Here is an 11,919-nt window from a genome sequence, read left to right on the forward strand (position 1 = left end):
AAATAGAAAATGTACTACTTCCCAAGAAAACAAAAGACATCAAAACCTTCCCTGTTGGTACACAGAGAGACTCACACAAACACTGAGTGGCCATTTCCCTGAAAAGTGGCTTTCAAAGTAGAGGCCTGACATTTTCATTGTGTTTGGAGCATGAATTAGAAATGAGATTATTGAGCATAAAAATGAAGTCTTATGTTCATAAGGGTGGCTTTTGTGTTCAACCAGTAAAAAATATAGAAAACGTGCCATAAGAATCTTTGTATTTGAAGACACCTCCATCCGTACATAAATAGTCAAACTTGGGTAGCGAAGTCATAACAGCTCCTTGCTGCTTGTTTTCCACACCTCTCCCCACATTTGCCTCTGGGTCCCCCTTTTAAAATCTCCCCTCATTTGTATTCATAGCTAAGTATATTTGAGAAGATCTATAGAATACAAACAGGCTTTTGACAGACCTCAACTAAGGTTACCACAGCATTTTGTTTTCCCTTTCCTGATTGATGAATCTGTATATGTGGGACCTGCATACGCGGGGCCTGTATACACTGGGCCTGTATACGCAGGGTTTGTATGCATAACTCTTTCCTTCCAAAGACATTGCCTCATGGATTTTTATTTACTTTAAATTTTCCCACAACAACATTACATATACATTGTCTATTATCTTTGTTTAATTCTTGGATGAACTCAATGAATATATATGTATGAAAAAATAGCATAGAGGACTATTTCCTAAGTTCTGCTTACTGTTTCCCTATAGGACACAGATTTTTATATACTCTCTTGGAGGTAATGCTAGTTAGCAATCACAGAAAAAGCACCCAATTAAAAAAATTTTGTGATATTACTTCAAGGGTAATTGTGAATCATTTCTTTTCTGGATGCTCAGAGTTCATTCAGCTCTTAACTGTATTACTGGATCATTTACGAACTCAAACTACAGTTTTTAATGCAAAGTCAAACGTCATGCCCAGCTGAACTTTTAAAGAATTGTCCATAAAATCTGGTACCCACCCCTATTATCTTTGAACATGCCATTTTTTACATCTACAATTTCCCTTAGCTTTATTGTCAAGTACAGTGAGGACAATGATGTTTCTTTTCAGCAAAACATTTTCTATATATACTTTTGAATTAACCACATTTGAGAATTTCAGATACATATGATGAAATCAACTTATATATGCCTTTCCCACATCCTCTCCCCCAACTCTTCCTGCCCCCCATTAACACCTACCGTTCTTAATTTCATGTCTTTTTTATGTTTGTAACCCACTAAATCCAATTAGTCCTGCTGATAAATGGATGGGTATCTGCAAAGCTACACTAAGGAAAAATATTTCTTCTTCCAGGAGCTATCAACTGCCAATAGCTCCACCCAATAAAGGAACTAAATTCCCATCTATGTGGGATTTGGGCGTTGGAGCTGGAGAGTGTAGCCCTTGTGCAGATAGCACAGCTGGTGTGAGCTCATGCGTGCAACTGCCGTGTCATGTCCAGAGACAAGATGGGATTTCACAGATAACCTCTTGGCGGCTGTTTCTGACATTCTCATTAGCTAATCTACTAGATTTTATTTCTTTTTTATCTTATATAATTGCAATTATCCTAATGAGCTCATTGTCTTGCTGTCTGCTTCCTGAGACTTCAGGCAAAGGACAGAGTCTTCCTTGACACAAAGCACTTCTCAGTCCATGCTGATGCGTTAGACCAAACAATCCTGTCTCTTACTGAGACATCTCTCCTTCAGGGAGACTTCCCGTGCTAGCTGCAGTCATTGCTCATCTTTCTTCCCAATAAGTCCTTGCTTGGAATACTCAGTTTTGAATTGGCATATATTATTTTTTCAGGCTATTTTAGATATGTATATTTCTTCATTTCATGGTGAGCCAAGCTCAGAGACTATCCCCGCCCCCCTCTCCTCTCTCTCTCCCTGCCTTTTCCTACTGTCCTCCTCATTTGAATGAACATACAAAGTGGGTTGTGATCTCAGTACTGAGAGATAATACATTTTAAGAGAAGAATTAAAATTTTTCCTTGTGATGATCACACTCTAAAGATTCATTTGGATTTTAGTATAAAATTATACTTTCAGAATAAAAAATAATATATATCCTTTTCACTAAGCAGTAACATTTCCACTCCCATATGAGCCAATATTTTTCAAAATCCATGCTTGATAAATACGTAGTACAATGTTTTAATAAGTACTATTGTTTTATGAGATATTTTGAAATACTACATTTTTGCAATATTTTGTATTTGGCACCATAGCAACTATCTTTGTAGATATGTATTTTGGCATGTACTGGGTTAATTTTAGAGTAGTCATAGTTGTTAATAAAGTATTAGTTAAAACTGTTACCTATAGCAGTTGGACAGATGACTCAGTAGTTAAAAACACCAGGCCCCAGGTTCAACTCTCAGAACCCACATGGTAGTCACTACTCCAGTTCCAGGGACTCTGATTCCCTCTTCTATCCTCTGTACACATGTGGTATAAAGACATATATTCAGGCAAATACATAAAATAAATAAAATCTTAAAAAATTTAAAAATTATTGCCTACATACTATTATGAGAGCATCATGACCCTGTACCTTGCCAATGATGAGAAATGTAAGACAGTTTAGCTATCTAAATTAAAATGTTCTTGACCAATGGGTATCTTACCATCCACATATATTTGTTAACACTTTCCTAATAGCTAATGAATTGAGTAAAATTATTTTAGAATAATTTGGGATGTGCTGGTTCCTTGAGTATTGTTTCTATTGAGAATGATTCTGTTGCTTTAACCTTCAGTGCTCTTACAGCTGTGAATTAAAAAATAATATTCTTCATAGGAAAGAAATAAGCATTTTTCAATAAGATAGTTAACTGCAGCAGGATTTAGTTATTAACTGTCTTTATCATCCAGCTGACATAATTTTATAAGTAACTTTATTGGCTAGTGTAGCCATAACACAATATTTTATGTCAAAATACTTTTTCTGCCAAATTCATTAGATGAGTTTGACCTGCTCCCGAAATTGTGTGGCATTTGGCATACATGAATGTATGGAGCATATGTAACGTTATCACATAACCATGTAGTACAATGTAACATGGCCCAGGCCACAGAAGCGCCACCATTCCCTCCCCAGGTAATCTCCTATGTACATCATTTCTTTCTACATCTCAGACCCTCCTTCATGAACTATGTTCTCCTGAGCATATCCTTCCTAACAGACATCATAGGTGTCTGTTCATGCCTTCCTTCTGTCTGTAGTGTACAGTTACTGGCCTGTCTGTCAGGTGTGTCTGATCTGTCTGTCCCTGCAGTATTTAATGGCTAGCAGAGGAAACATGATATAGAAAAGGAATGGGGGATAATTGTTACAGAGATTTTGAAAGGAGTTTAATGAGGAAAGAAATTACTTCGCTGACTTCAACGAACCTAAAATACCATTCTAAACCACACGCAGATATTATCAAACTCTATTCACATGCTGCTTACATTTATGGGATGTTTGCTTATTTTGTTTAAGGTTGCTTTCATTCTACTGGCTGCTTTCAGCAAATGATTGCTACAATACACACACACACACACACACACACACACACACACACGTCTGAGTCAGGGGCATGACCATATGATCAAAGCTATGCATTTAACTTAGGCTGTAAAGCTGATGACATGGGCAATCCAAGGCACAGTAAGCTTGGTTACATTGTTCTCTTAAAGCAAGTTAAACTTAAAGTACACAGCAGAGTAGAGGGCTGGGTACATAGTCTCAAGTAATCTTAAAGCACATTATTAACTTGACTGCAAGGCCCAGCAAATGTTCAGTCATTTCGGGGACAAGAGATATTTCTTTCAGGAAATTTATCACACATACACACATAAACCCCACCCCTAGCTGAGGAGCCATGAGGATTTGATGGCTGATGGGAGAGGAAAAGTCAGTTTGTTTGTTTTTATTTTTAGATGATGTGAACTCTCGTAGGCTGGGTTGACATACCAGGACAAACACCAATCCCAAGTCTAACTGGGCAATATAAACCAGAGACAATGGGGGATGAGGGCATTAAAAAAGTAACCTTCAAGTTGGGTGAGAAGGAATGGGGGAGACAATAGCAGTGGTCATGGGAGGGATTGAGGGGATGAATAGGTTCAAAATACACCCAGTGTGTGACATTCTCTTATGGTTAATAAACGTTATAACAAAATTTGTCGTATAGCAATGATGTATGAGGCATGATATTGAGGTTGAGACAGAGCAAGCTCAGTTGCCAAAATTGCATAACCAGAGTCAATGGGCAGCCGCACCATTCCTATGAGACTTGGGCTGCTTTCTTGACCTCAGAGATTTTCTTTTAACATCTTCAGATTTCATTAATTTGTAACATTGCTAGTTCTGTCTTATATATCCAAAATACCCTCTGGCATTCCTTATGGTATGTTTTAGAATTCTGTCGCACTCTCAACATTGCTTAGAAACAGTGATTTTGTGTGACAGTTGTGGGGTTCTCATCCCATAAGGATCCTTTTTGACGTGAGTGGGCATATGAAGTCCGTATTGCGGTGAGGAGACTCGGCCAAGACAATGGACCAATAGGGAAAGTCTCTCTTGATAGACTGCACTCTGTGACTGTATCTCAACCCCCTTACCCTAGGCTGATTTCTTCCTTATATGTCTTCCTTCTTTCCTCAACCCCAACCAGTTTAATTGCAATTTAAAAATAAAAGATTCTCTGTGAGAAAGCATAATAATCTTTCTATGCTGACCAGATGAGGGGGTTTTGCTTCTGTGTGGGCCCATAGCGGAGGTGGGGAGATGGGGAGGACACAGAGCAGGGTGTGGGCCCACGGCGTAGGTGTGGAGGTGGGCAGGACACAGCAGGGTGTGAGCCCGCAGCGGAGGTGGGGAGCTGGGCAGGACACAGAGCATGGCGCTCTGACTCTTCTTGGAAGGACGTCAGTCCCGCCGCAGGTGTCTAGGGAATTGGCTGCTTTCTTAAGGGCATCGTGGTCGCTTACTGTTGCCGGTCCATTTTCTGTGCTAACGTGTTCATTTCACTGAGTTTCAGAGTGTCTTCCACCGTCTCAGTGGCAATGATTCTACACTCCCTGTCACACCAGACCGCTGCAGTTCTGTGCTGTCTGTCACAGGGCTGCTCTGTTTACCATTCGCTGAAGTCAAAGACCCCAGGAAGAACAATGATCGCGCAACACAGTCAGGTACTTTTCTGTCATTCAGCCGCGGGTAGGCAAACTTGACACTAACCTTACTCTTTCAGGCAGATCTGAAGTTCACACAGCAGTGACGGTCTTACTAAGAGGTTTTGAGGTTAATGTTTAAGTCACTTACTCAGCAAGGCACGAAAACAGGTGCCCTGCCCACTGATAAGGAGCAAGCTGGCACACTCCCACGACCAGCTGGCTCTTCAGCTTCTGGGTCTGGGTCTGAAGCAGTCTTTGGCTCCCTGGCTCATCTCTTTCCGCTCTCCCAAGGGGTGGTGCGCTTTTGGCAAGAAGGAGGGGACATCACAGTTTTAGAGAGTTATTCCACTCAGAGAAATGAAAGAAAAATTGACGGACATAGGGAAGGAAGAAAGCACCAGAAACTGCAGTAAGTGGGAAAATATGGAGGATTCAAGAAAAGGTTTTGTTCTTTATTCTTTATATAAGTGAGTATGACATTATACTAAATATAATTTTATCAAATGCAATCCGATATATCAATAGTTTAGCTATTTTGGTAAGATGGAATTTGTACAGTGTGTAAATCCAGGTGTGCTGATTTACACCTATAAATACCAGAATTTGGGTGGCAGAAACGAGGGTTGCCGCAAGTTCCACGCCAGTCCAGGCTATAGGGAGACTCTGTCTTAGACAATAAAGACAAAATGTTGAAACAGTTAAGAAGCTCACACATTACCAGTGTGGTTCATAATTTCCTGGGACCTTACTCTTCTGAAAATGCTTAGAATAAACTGGGGATTATAGGTATGCACAATAAACAAAGGTAGTTTTTTTTTAAAAAAAAAAAAAAACAACATGGTATGTTGTGTTAAACCAGATGAAAAACTCAGAAATGGCTGTGATCTGTTTGAGTTAGTTCTGGAATGTTTAAGTCTCAGTGTCCTAATTTAATAAGGTGACATGCTTGATATTACAAGCCTCTTGGTTTGTTTCTCTCTCTCTCTCTCTCTCTCTCTCTCTCTCTCTCTCATTCTCTCTCTCTCTTTTCACACACACACACACACACACCCCTATATAATTTGGTATATACATATATGCATATATATATTTGTGTGTCTCTGTGTGTGCGCATGTATTTATATATACCAAAACCTCATCATTTTGAAAACTTTTCTTCAGACTCAACTAACTCATAGCAAAATGACATCATTTTAATAGAAAATGTTTAGTGAGCATCTGAAATATGCTGGGCACCTCTTTAGATTATCTGTACACACTCTCATCCTCTATCTCAGCAGGGAGGGATGGGGAACACTTGCTGAAATTTAGACTTCATAGAACAAGGTTCAGGGAACTTGTATGTCTCGCTGATTCCCTAAGACTTAGTAGTGTGTGCCGGACTTTAAATCGCTTGCTTTTCTCTATGCTGCTTTTTACCGTTTTGTGAATAGGTTTGAATGCTTTGGAAATGTGGTTTTGCTCAAATCCATCCCTAAAACCAGACCCTCCTACTCATTCTATACCCCATATCACTCCTCCCTCCCAACCAAAGGTAACAGTTTTAATCCACTGAGTTGTTTGGGCCAGCAGTATATGTGTGGGTGTAGAGCCATCCATTGGCTCACAGACAATCTACAGGGCTGCCTCCCTTAAGAAAATATATTCCCTTTCATCAGGAACCACCAATTGGCTTTAGCACCTCAGCTATGGGTAGGGCTTCACAAGGCACGCCCATACTCGTGCTGGAACTTTGGATGGCCTGGCCTTTCATTGCGAAGAACACAAAACTTAAGAATGTAATGATTCTTGAAATCTACTTACTGTAGGTTATATATATATATATATATATATATATATATATATATAGAGAGAGAGAGAGAGAGAGAGAGAGAGAGAGAGAGAGAGAGAGCCCTCCACTAGGACAGAAGAGTTGCCTATCAGAATGAGCAAACCCATTCAACCCTGTTGCTCCCACGCCATGAGCCAATGTGCCTGGTCTATTGCTACAAACTCACAGAGGTGGGGTGGGAGGACTACTTGAAAACTTCCACGAAGCATGCTCTTGTCTGGTATCTGTCAGACTGTTTCAAATAGGAACTCAGGGCATTTTCTGTTCCAGATAATGTCAAAACCCATTAGAGGATCACATTAGCTCTACAAAGCTAGCTGAGCTTCCAAGGTTAAGACGATGGAAAGGTACTGCCGATAACAATGGAACAGGAAGGAACAGGAGCAGGAGCCTGTCTGCTACAGAGGTTTGTGAAGTTGGACAGGGCCCAGTTAGCACACCCACATCACTGATAACTCTCTGTGATACTTCAGCAATGAACCTCGAAGATTTCTGTTTCAAATTGTCTGTTCTTTTCCTCAAATGAGTACTGAGCTGTGAAGACATGGCTGATTAGGAAGCATGTGAACACAACTCCAATAGAAATGAGTTGTCGGGAATGTAGAAATGGCTCAGCAGTTAAGAACACTGGATGCTCTTGTGTTTATTCTAAACTCAAATCTACAGTTAAAAATGCATTTTAATTGAAATTCAAAATTTATGGTTTTATTTTTTCCCATATTAAAGGCTTCAGGTCATGATGTCTTAAAAGTTATAAAGTTGATGATTTTGGATGGAACCATATTTTTAAGCATTTGATACATGACTCTATGTCTTGGAAAAAGACCCAAACTAATCATAAATACAAAGTGTGATGGCAGGTGGTGACACGAACTCAATAGGCACATGTACACTAAAATCTAAAATCCTGAACTTTCTTTGGATTTCTTTGGATAATCTTAAGATAAGATTATCAGAGCCCCCAATCAGCAGGAAGCAGCCTAGACAACTATGCCCAAATTCCCAAATAACGGATTGTGGATGTTTGCCTTTGTTTAGTGTGTTGGTTACAAGTTGTTATGGATAATGGTCAGGAAAAAAACCACACAAAGAAAATTAGATTCAAGGTTCTTATTTTGAAAAGGAAAAAAAGAGGATACAGATATGATAGGATAAAAGGGTATTGAATTATTATTGAATCTACTCTGAAAAGACAAATGGAGAATGTAGATATGATAAAATAAAAAGGCAGATTATTGAATCTACTTTTAAAAAGCAACTGCTAGCTTTAAATGCTTTACATTGGATTGGATTTTTGTATATTGTGTACAAGTTTTGTATATTGATACAAATTTGATGTTAATTTTGTTAAAACATGTTATACATATATTTCTAATCTTGTCCAAGGTATTGTACCTATACAGCTCATTTAACATGGTAATATAAATCTCTAGTCCTTGAAAATTATTATTACCAACTGTTTAGGATAATAAGGAAATGCAGGCTAGTAATTAGTCACCTAATATAATCGAACTTGTAGTTACATTTGGTATGATTTCAAGGTCACACAGAGATATATTTGAGAAAGACATGTCATCTTCAAACATTTCAGAAATCTATAGAATATGGCACTTAAAATGTTTTAATAACATAGGTTCTTTTTTTATGACAATGAGACATGTCTGGTCCTGGCAGCACCAATCTACTTCAGAGAAGATAATGGGAATCAAAGAAACTCCACATCGAGTTTACTTTCTTTGTGGCAAAAGTATGGCACTGGGGAAAAAATGCCCTTGCCTCAACTGCTGACAGTGTGCTGTCCTAATTGGACAAGCAGGACACCAAAGAAAGTGACCACCAAATGTTGTCAAGACAAGGAGGGACAGCTCTTTGGAATACCCTGCTTCACAGAAAAGTCTGTCAGATATGCTAGGTCTGTAAGCCCCAATATTGACAAGGAACTTTGGATGACTGTCTAGGTAGCCAGCTGTTTCTGTCATTACACATATTTTTTTAGAAGTCACTTGCTTTCACTTCCTGCTTACTCAGTTAATATTATTTCCTTCTTGGGTCTCTGAGGGAGTCGAAGACTAGATATTTAGAGTTATAATTTTCCTTGTTTATCTGACACAAAAAGCAAGTTATGATAGAAAGTAAATTAAGCACAAGACTTTGGACTCACTAAGATAGGATAGATATGGAGTATTTTCTCTGAATTTATCAAATACAAATGGACTAGACATTGTTGATGTATTTATTGCCTGTATATATTATATATAGTCATTTTACTTATTGTATATAGTTTTTCTTATATTAGTTATAAACTTCTTTTTATTTTAGATTAAAGAGGGGAAATGAAATGACATTTCATTTGTATTTTAATAAATAAAACTTGCCTGAAGATTAGAGATGAAAATAGCCCCACAGGTCAGTCTTACAGACCAGGCAGTGGTAACACACATCCCAGCAGCCACATTAGCCTGTCATAGAAAGCAGGTGGTGCATGCCTTTAATCTCAGTGGTACACACCTTTAATTCCAGCCCTAGAGAGGATTATAAAATGGGAAGAGACAGCTCTCACCTTCAGTCTCATTCTGAGATTCCTGGAGACAGGATTGCCATTTTTAGATTGAGGATGAGGTAAGAGTCAGTTGCTTTTTCACTTTTCTGACCTTCAGGATGAACTCCAATATCAGTCTCTGAGATTTATTAATTGTGCTTCAAAACTGAATCTTGCTAGAAACATCAAACTGTCTTATAGTTATTATCACTTATTTAATCAACAGTATAAAATCTCAATAGCTTCTCTACAAATTTTCATAGAAGTAATTGCAATTTTCCTTGTGATGTATTATGAGTGAAATTTTCAGCTTTTCAATTGACATCAGAAGACCTTTTTTAAATTGTGCGATGTTAACAGAGTAATCCAGAAACACTGCTTTTTTATTCTTTGTGCTAAATCATCCAAACACAATTGTACCTTCTTTGTCAGGTTTTTCTTACATTCTTAATGGTTTTTCTTTTACTTTAAAGCCATGGTGTCTGGTACATATAAAATTCATGAACAATAGCACGTTTTGTATATTGTGCCTTATAGTAATATATAAAACTGTCATGTTGAATTTATTTTATCTGACTGAAAAATGCGTGTTTTTTGAAATCACCAGGAAATATTCTTTTTAGTAAGAATCTTGTCTGGGACATTGTTTTAAATCTTTAGCCTTGATCCATTTGGCTTCATAGTATTTTACAGAAGTGCCTTGCACAGTGTTAATGGGTGAGATTATAATATTTGCATTTATGTTGCTATCTGCACAATTTGAAAATGTCTGTTTTTGTTGTATAATCAGTACTGTATTAGTGTGTTGGGACTCCCCAAGCCTCTCCTTTGTGCTTGTTTCCATATATTCTAATTTTTTATATGTTCCTTTACTTTAATTATCGACTTGAGTTAGATTTTTTTTCAGTTTGGAAAGTCTATATATCAAATATTTATTTTCTAGTAGTTATAATTTAGGTTTTTAATCATGTGTGAAGGTCTAATTTCTGTAATAATTAATTACAGATACCTTGCATATACAGCATAATCTGTAATCTGTTTGAAAAACATACTCACCAAAACAGCGTTCCTTTCTATCAAAATGCCTGGTCACACTGTTGTGATTTCTGTAGCCATAAATTAATTATGATGCCTCCAGAGTTTCATATAACTAAAAACACACAGGTTTGCTGTTCTTTGCCTCTACTATTTGAGTTAGAATAATTTGGAGGATTTTCTCCCCGTGTGTTATTGTGTGTTCACTCCCTTACATTTCAGAGTATTAATCCATTCCAGGAAATCTCAGAATTGGTTGGGTATCATATTTCCAAATGGCTTTTGTTATGAATATAGCTAAATAAAACAATAATTCTGATTAAGGCCTTTCTTGGTGCATGCATGCATGCTTGCATGTATGCCTGTGTGATGGAGGAGGGTCATCTGTATATCTGTTGTTTCATTGGTTAATTAATAAAGAAAACTGCTTGGCCTGATAGGTCAGAACATAGGTAGGTGGAGTAGACAGAACATAATTGTGGGAGAAAGAAAGCAGAGTCAAGCAGACGCTTCAGGCAGTCACCATAGGCAGATGCCATGCCTCTCCTCTCCGAGACAGATGCCATGGAGCCAGCTGCCAAGTCAGAGATGCTGAATCTTCCTGATAAGCCACTACCTCGTGGTGGTACACAGATTATTAAATATGGGTTAATCAAGATGTGAAAGTTAGTCAGTAAGAGGCTAGAGATAATGGGCCAGGCAGTGTTTAAAAGTATACAATTTGTGTGTTGTTATTTCTGGGCATAAGCTAGCCAGGAGGCCGGGAGCCGGGTGGGACAAAAAGCAGGCCTGCCCGCAGCTCCTTCTACACCTGTGTGCATGCATGTCTGTGTGTCTGTTTGTGTGTCTGAGTGTATGTGTGTGTGAGTGCATGTGTCTGTCTGTGTGTGTGTGTGTGTGTGTGTGTGTGTGTTTCAGGATTGGGAAAAGCCTAGAAGATTATCCTTATTTAATTGTCAAAGAAACTTGCCTAAAATAGTTTTGTAGATTCTGGTGGATTTCAGTTCTGAGTCAGAAGCAAAACATGTTACTCTTTTTCTTTTATATTTATATTTTATTTTATGTGTGTGAGAGATGTTGCCTGTATATATGTGTGTGCACCACATATGCACCTGGTGCCCACAAAGGTTAAGAGAAAGTGTTGGGGCCCCTGGAACTGGAGCTACAGAGTAAGAGCCACCATGCCACCAACTGGGAACAGAACCCCATGGGTACTATGTAAAAGCAGCCAGGATTCTTAACTGCTATGACAAGTCTTTAGAACAAACCCACTATTCTTCATAGTTCCATGAATACCCTTCACATAAG

This window comes from Arvicola amphibius, chromosome 15, assembly GCF_903992535.2.
Source record: "Arvicola amphibius chromosome 15, mArvAmp1.2, whole genome shotgun sequence".
NCBI classification, from domain to species: Eukaryota; Metazoa; Chordata; class Mammalia; order Rodentia; family Cricetidae; genus Arvicola; species Arvicola amphibius.